Source organism: Neophocaena asiaeorientalis, unplaced genomic scaffold, assembly GCF_003031525.2.
Source record: "Neophocaena asiaeorientalis asiaeorientalis breed wild unplaced genomic scaffold, Neophocaena_asiaeorientalis_V1.1 scaffold4, whole genome shotgun sequence".
NCBI classification, from domain to species: Eukaryota; Metazoa; Chordata; class Mammalia; order Artiodactyla; family Phocoenidae; genus Neophocaena; species Neophocaena asiaeorientalis.
Genome location: NW_020173682.1, coordinates 4734733 through 4742598, shown reverse-complemented (window position 1 = coordinate 4742598; position 7866 = coordinate 4734733). Strand labels below are relative to the sequence as shown.

Sequence of the window (7866 nt, the reverse complement as noted above, 5' to 3'; positions counted from 1 at the left end):
GGGTGGGGGGGTGAGGGGGCGTGATGGTGGGAGAGAGGAGGAAGACGGGCCTGCTGTTGTTAGGGCACCTGGTGTTTGAGGGATGGAGGATAGAGAAGAGGAAAATGGCAGCCCCAGTGGGACCTGCTGCTTGTTGGAGCCTTGGGATTACGTGGGCCCAGTTAGAACGCTTCTCCAACTTGCGTTTATGTAAGTATCTGAATAGCCAAGAAGGATGCACTTATGATGGGGCTGAGGGCGGTACAGAGTAGCAGGCAGATGCTGTCTTCCAGAAAGCGTGGAGATAGTATGCATTTCTTCCCTGCTTTATAGGCTACGGCAGGGGGTTCACGGAGCGGGTGCCCAGAGCTCTTCCTGTGGCATTCCTAGGCTCCTGTTGGCAGAAAGATTATGCAGGTATGTCTCCTCGGTGAGAAGGTGCCTCTGGGGTGATGTGGTGGTTAGAGTGTTCGGGGAAAATACTCATCCAAGGGCTTTCTCTAAGTGAAAAACGTGACCGAGGATGACCTTCATTTTACCGTGAATTTCCAGCGCACACAGACGAAGGTAGAGCTCGGACATCCCCTCAAGAACCGCCTTCATCCAGCTCTCCCTTTGATTGCTTTTGATTTCAGCAGTTTGTCTTATGCGGTGAGCACTCCGTCTTGGTGTGAAATATCCGCTAAGGAAGCCGACGTTTTGAGCCCCTCTGTCTTTTAGGCGAGTTAATTTCCTTTATCTGTGTTTATATTCTTCATCGTGTCCTCTTTTTCTTCTTTTTCCTTTTTGAAGAAAAACAGCTGTTCTCCCCTGAGTTTGGAAGTCTCCCTTCATCTTTGCCTGGTCACTCAGACGCCATCAGTGTAAACTTTGAAAATCACTCTCCAGTTTCTTGTTTGTCTAAAGGGAGGGTTTCGAGCCCAAACCACTGTTCATTTGGTTTGGTGTCTTCTCTTCACAGACTAGCATTTTCACCCGCCGACGTACCCAGAGGAAACAACGCAGTAGGTGCCCCTGACCCCAGGTACACCGAGGCCTGGACTTGAACTGTCTCCCGTTCTCCTGCCCGGAGATTTGGCCCTGCTTGGCTTCCCGTCCAGTGTTTCCACCTCCACCAATACCACTCGCTAAAAAGTCTAGCAAATCGGGCTGAAAAAGCCCTCGGTCGGTTTGGCCTCAGCCTGTCCGGCCCTGTCATTAAAACCATAGCCGTTGTTCCGTTATTAAAATCCGTTCTTGTATTCAGCTCTCAGACACGATCCAGCCCATCCACCAGTTGTTCAGATCCGTCTTGAGCGCTTCCAAATCCGTGGTCTTACGGTGTCGTTTGATGACTGCTTTTCCAGCCGGGCTGGCTCCCGTTGGCTTAAATGGTGCAGCCAAACGGGCCCCGGACGCCTCCCCACCTTATCACCTGTTCACGACACTTTTTCTGTCCACCTCGATTCTGAAACGGAGCTTGAGGGAAACTTCAGGCAACTTTTCATTTGCTCACGTGGATGTGATTCCACTGTCTACCCCTTGCCACCTGAACAGCTTTTTAAATACAAGCGATGGGATTTATTTCCCTTCAAAGTTTGCCTCTTCTGGGGGAGAGTGAGATGATTCAGGCAGCGGGGGTTTTCTCGTGGGAGACATCAAGCTTATTCACCCTCTGAAATGACAAATTAGCATTTTAAATGAGTTAATTTAATTTTAAATTAACATTCTAAAGAGCTTGGCTGCGGAGACCCCCCTGGTTTTTGCTGCATCTTCATTCCTAATCTCTCTTCACTTTGTGGAATCCAGGAGCCCACCGTCTAGCGGAAAGTGTGCTCTGAGCCCCCGACTCTGATGCAGTAGTTTCCTAACTCCTGGCCTCAGAAATGCCATGAGCAGTGCGGTTATTTGCAGGAGAGAGAGGCGCCTGGCTCTGCAGTGGCTCCTTGGTCCTCTCTCTCCCTTTTGCCGTCTCTTCTTCTGAATCCACAGTTACTTCCAAAAGCTCAGTTTCCTTACGTTTCTGTCCCTAACGTTGTGCAGTTAGTTCATGTCAACCTCTCACCTCGAGGCTTCCCACACGTTCCAAATTCTTCTTTAGTTTCCCTTTTCCCCTGTGGTTATATAAGGACAGCATTAAATCGTGTTTTGCAAAACACTTAACGAAGCAACTGTAACTATTAATGTTTGTTATTCCCATCCTTGTTTACGTAGGTATACCTCTTCTTACTGGGGTGCACTGTTCACCCGTCTTCATTCCCAGGGGTGTCTCTGTGCGATGCGGGGAGATGATTGCCTTTCAAAAACCTCACTGGACTCCTCAGTCCATCATAGCGTCTAGAAGCTGGAATTTATCAGTCAGTCTGCGGTGGATTGGGGCAAAACGCTCCACCTCTTAAGCGTGCCTCTAAAATGGGGATCATGTTGAATGATGAATGGAGATTTGACTAATGCTGGTAATGACCTTGCACAGGCCACGTGCATATGTACCCATACTTCTTGCAGTAGCAACTCCCGCTCCTCTGGCTTTTCTCACATTTGAAAGCATCATATTTAAGAAGAATGCGTTGGGGACGGTTTCTAGCGGTGGGAGGACGGGCTGGAATTCACAGGTGTCCTGTGTGTGTGCTGTTGCGATGAACCATAGCCATTTGGTGCTAGATTTCAGTAAGGTCTAGAACAATCCCCTCTCACCCTCCTACCTTGAGAGCCCTGCAGGGGTCCCTCTCTCTACGCTGCTACCTGACACCATTCTGCTTGGTAACCAGGCCTCTCTTTCCTCCTGTTTCTGCAAGTATCTCTAGGAAAATACTTAAATAAGAAATCAAGAATTTCTATTTGAAGAACTAGCCAGTGTGAAGGTATTTGATGTCTTCACGATTAAAGTCTTCTTTGCTATGTTTGTGTGTTGGAGGGGGGAAGAATATTCTAGACTGTTTTGCTTTTTTTCCTCCTCTTTCCCTCCCTACTCTTCCTCCCCAAATCCCCCCAAATCAATACACAGCACAGAGGTCCTGTGTGGCTCTGCCATGTGGACAGGTTGCTTCTCAGTTTCCTGATCTGTAAAATGGGGCTATTATGGATTTTAAATGAGTTAACGTATGGAAAACAGTGCCTGATGCTATGTCAGCGTTAGTGATCATTAAACCCAAATCGTAAGGGTCCTTTCTCTTCTGGAGTAACTGTTAGGGAAAAGGATTTTAGAAGGCTGCATTCTGAAGTATTCCTTTTTCTGTATTTTCACAGTAATAAAAGACATTCCCAGTCACAGTTTTGGTTGGAAAGGATCAGCTCTAAGTAGAGAAAATATTCAGTATCTAAGGCAGCTTCTCCCAAGAGAATGTAGAAAGGTACTCTATTTTGTATGTAGCAGGAAAAAGAAGAGTAATGAAGCACCTGAATATTCTGTGTCCAAAGCACTGTGCCACACACTTGACACTTTAAAGCCAGTAAGAATCTTACGACTTTGTTCCTGTAGCCATTTTACAGAGGAGTAAAGAGGTTTGGCAAGGTGAGGAAACGTGCCCCAGCTAGGAAGCGTTTCAAGGCAATCTGGGGGATTCCTGAGCCCACCTGGTCCCCCTGCTTAGAGAGTGTGGGGATGCTCCCTCCCTTGTGGCTAGAAGATGCTGAGCAGACAGGGGAGGGTTAGTCACGTTTATTAGCATCTTCGTGACGTCATCTCTTAGGGCTGATGGGAAGTTTAGTGGTGCGTTTCCTTCTAAAGGCAGTTTTAATGTTGACAAACACCTGCTTCTAAGTCAGTTGGCCGAAAATAAGGAGCCCAGTCCATGGTTTCCTGTTTCCTATAGTTTGGTCAAGCTTCCCTGCACAAACACTTCCTGTTTAGAGCAGTAAAACAGGCAAACTTCTCCCCTGAGGTTGGCAGTAACTTACCTGAGTCAGTAGAGCAGGGATTCCCTTGGTCCTTGAACTTCCGCTAGTTCACTGATTCCACTCCAGGAAGGGGGACCAGAGCAGAGGGCTCATCTGATTCATTTAGCATGAGTCTCAAGTATTTGGGAAGGTGATTTTGAGCAGTTTCTTTTTACTGTTCTTAGACCGCAGTGGTGAAATAATTCAAGCATCTGCCTGGTATTCCCCACCTTTGTTCTTCAGCCTCTGATGGCTGTGGAAACTGGGAGCTTTGTGGTCCTTCCTGGAAGGAAGCCTTAGTTACATCTTAATCCTGAGTCATACATTTGTACTCATTTGCAAAGTGAATTTGACAGTAAGACTGAGTCAGTAATTTTGGCCTTGACCTTTGAGACAGGATTAGTAAACAAACTGCATCATGAATTGTTTATTATTTCGGTCACAGCAGCTAGAAACTTTCCAAGAAGGGAATCGTTCAAAGTGATTATCCCACATACTTTAAGGTGTGTTTGTCATTGATTATTTAGACGCTTAGTATTGTTACAGATTTGGAAAATAAAAGAAAAAAATATCTTTCTACTATAGAACATTGTAGTTTTATTTAATGGAAAAAAAGATTCTCTTTCTTTCTTTATTCTTCTAGAAGAAAACGTTCCACTGAATAATTGATGCTTCTGAAATGAAACCTTGTGTTTTCATGATACTAGAAGCCCTTTTATTATCTGAGTGAATGTTAAACAGCCCTGAATAGCAACCATTTTCGCGTAATAAACATTTTGAGCACAGGAAAACTCAGCCAACTTGATTGTTCTCAGGTGAAGTTCAGACCAGGAATTATACAGAACCACAGATAATTGCAGATGATAGAGCCAATCACAGTATGCAAATTAACCACTATTAAGAACCTTATGTAGCTTTTTTCATGGTTATGTTCAAATAAAATAGGGTGTAAAATTTAATTACGTAATTCAGAATGGTAAATACGTTATTGTACTTTCGCACTTCTTAAAGGAATTGAGACAAATATAGTCATTTGTAATTTTGTAACCTTTTTATTTTGTATAAAATAAAATATAAAATGCATTATTATTTATGGCAGAGGGACAGACTAAAAACACGCTGTCCCCTGATATTTCATATTCTGGATCTAAAGTTCCTGCTCCTAAAATGTGTGCTTGGCTTGAAATGAGACAAATGCCCTGCATATTACTGACTTATACTTTAAGGAATTATTTCTGACGATTCTACAGCAGGTGCTCGTTATCTGAGGATAATTAGAGCCAGAAAAAGGCCATTTAAATTGAATCCACTTAAATGGGGACCAAGATTTCATAATACAGTCTTTAGAAGCTTTGGGACTTCATCTTGCCCAAAACTCTGAATATCATGAAAATCATTCTTTTAGTTTATATTTAACACAATTTAGAAGGTCATTTTGACCATGGCCAACTCCTAGAATGAGCAATGCAAAAATCAAGGATTGATTGATTGGAGAGGAATGCATTTTTAGACAAAATCGTGGTACTTTTTAAATCCCATTTGACATTGACATCACATCTTCAAGATGGTCAGTTTTACAGGAATATTTGAGGTCCTAGTCATTTTCCTTTGGGCCCTTTAGATTCCTTACTCTTTAAACTCTTTCTGTATTGAAATCTCACCACCAACTTAAAATGCTTTTCTTAAAGATTGTTGCTACATCCACCTTCTCAGTCCCCACTTGCCCTTGTTTCACTTGTTATCGGGGAAGTTCTCTAATGCCGTTTTGATTAACCTTGTGAAATTCTGTGTTTGGAGGGCAAGATTTGCAGTCAGGAAAGATGCTGACGGTGAACAAGGATGGAATTTTGAGTGGGAATTCAAGTCATTTAAATGACTTGATATTAGGAAAATACCGTAGAGTTTTGAAGGTGTGCTTCCCTAAAAAAGCTCCTAACCACGTGGGTTTTCGGACGGTGACCTCTCAGATAACCGGGACCCCCTGATTTATTTGCATGAGTCCGTTGCAGTGCGTTCTGAAGAGAAGGCAGATTCGTGAGTGGGGACCTCCCCATGCTGGTCTCAGTTCTGCCACGAAGTAGGTTTATGACCATGGATAAGTCACTTAACTTCTTTTGGTATAATTTACTAATCTGTGAAAATGAAAAGGTTGAGCTCATGTCCCTTCTGGTGACAAGACTCTGTGATTCTGAAGTGTTGCATACTTTTAAAATTTTTTATTTATATTTGGCTGCGTTGGGTCTTCACGCGTGGGCTTTCTCTAGGTGCAGAGAGCAGGGACTGCTCTTCGTTGCGGTGCGCGGGCTTCTCATTGCGGTGGCTTCTCTTGTTGCGGAGCACGGGCTCCAGGCGTGCAGGCCTAGTTGCAGCACGCGGGCTCAGTAGTTGTGGCTCTCGGGCTCTAGAGCGCAGGCTCAGTAGTTGTGGCGCACGGGCTTAGTTGCTCCGCGGCACGTGAGATCTTCCCAGACCAGGGCTCGAACCCGTGTCCCCTGCATTGGCAGGCAGATTCTTAACCACTGCGCCACCAGGAAGCCCCAGTGTTGCATACTTTAAGCCTGGGAACAGCTTTATCACTCTGTTCTCATAGAGTCCTAGAATTTAATAATCATCAACCAACTCTTTCTTGTAGTTTATTTGTGCTAAATATAGATTTGTAGGTATCTATATATAATTATAAGATGTATAAATGTATATCTATATATAATAATTTCCGTAGCCACATCCATATGTGATGATACTTCTGGTATAGTTGTGATCAGCACTTTGGAACAATTTTAAATTCTGCTTTTTTCAGTTGTGTTATAAGTGTTTGCCTATCTATTGTAATCTTAATATCTTTCTCTTTTTCACATTGATCTGCTCTAGTGACTGCCATTAATAACTATAATAATAGCCCACTAAGTACACGTGTTTTGATATCCTTCAATATATCCTGCCCAGTATATCCTGGCAACGGAGCATCTCTGTACTTTAGAGTTTGGAGAGAGTTTTGGCTTCATGTTACCGGGGACATCTCTGTAGGTAGACAGTTAGGTAGAAAGAGCTTCTCATCCCGGTAGCACAGTTCTGTGTGCACTGCGGTACTTAAATGCCTTTAGTTGCTACTGTAAACAGGAAGAAACATACTAAGGCAAAGGTCTGGCTAAGAGAAGCAGGGGGAGGTGCAAGGAAAGCTGGAAGGACATTGCTTTTGCTGCGGCCAGCAGGACAGATCGAGATCCCAGGGAGTCTGGCGTAAATAAAGAAAGCTGGGAAGGACACACAACCGGGTTCTGGATGCGTTTTCAGAGGCAGGGTTGTCCCCGCCACACTGCAGCTCGTATTCAGTCACCCGGGAGTGCTGGTGACCTTTGGCTTCTGAAGTTGCACTGCGCCAGGTCCGGAGAACAAAGCCACCAGACATCAGCAGGGAGGAGCAGATGTGCGCACACACCGCAGTGAGGCAGCCACAGACTGAATTAGCGGACGCTGCGTGGTTAAACGCGGCAGCACTTTTAATTTTAATTCTAGATCTGGGAGATTTTCAGTGCATCCTTGGGGGATAGGAGTTTGTTCATCCGTTAAAATTCGATTTGCTCCCTCTTATCAAGATGAAGAAAGCATAACTCACACTCTTCGCTCCGCTCTGGTCTCTGGGTGTTGGGTCGCCTGCGTATGCGGGGGAGCAGCTTGTGATGCTTTTTGACATAACTTGTCACAACGGTGACGTGGTTAGTGAGAAAGAAAGGGAACTCCTTGTTGCTGAAATCGGGCGTAACTTGGTTGTTTACACTAGCTGAAGGCAAATGTTTCGAGTTATGTCAGGTTAATCAAGGCAATTTTAGTCGTGGTCAAAATGATCAAGTAGAAAAAAACGGTTATAGAAATTGTCAGTTTCACTTCCTGTTGTGTGAGGCCTTACGCCAGTGAGGGATACTGATAAAGTCGGGTGAAGTCCAGTATTTTCAGAGGTTAACTTAAGGCAAATGAATTTATTCCATCTCACGTATGTATTCCTCCGCTTTAGAAGTTACATCCTATAATTAAATA

General features: G+C 44.3%; 1 protein-coding gene across 6 annotated transcripts in view; it reads left to right on the top strand.

Annotated features, from left to right (window-relative positions):
- Positions 1 to 7866, top strand: part of SVIL (supervillin) — a 231341-nt gene that overhangs the window by 33182 nt on the left and 190293 nt on the right. Inside the window, exon 1 of one of the 6 annotated variants that reach the window (XM_024750120.1) lies at positions 7034 to 7214. The exons of 4 other annotated variants lie outside the window; for them this stretch is intronic. The gene's annotated coding sequence lies outside the window, so the exon portion shown is untranslated. Of the gene's footprint in view, positions 1 to 7033; positions 7215 to 7765; positions 7788 to 7866 lie in introns of those variants that run through there. One more of the 6 variants, XM_024750121.1, reaches the window with a different exon arrangement.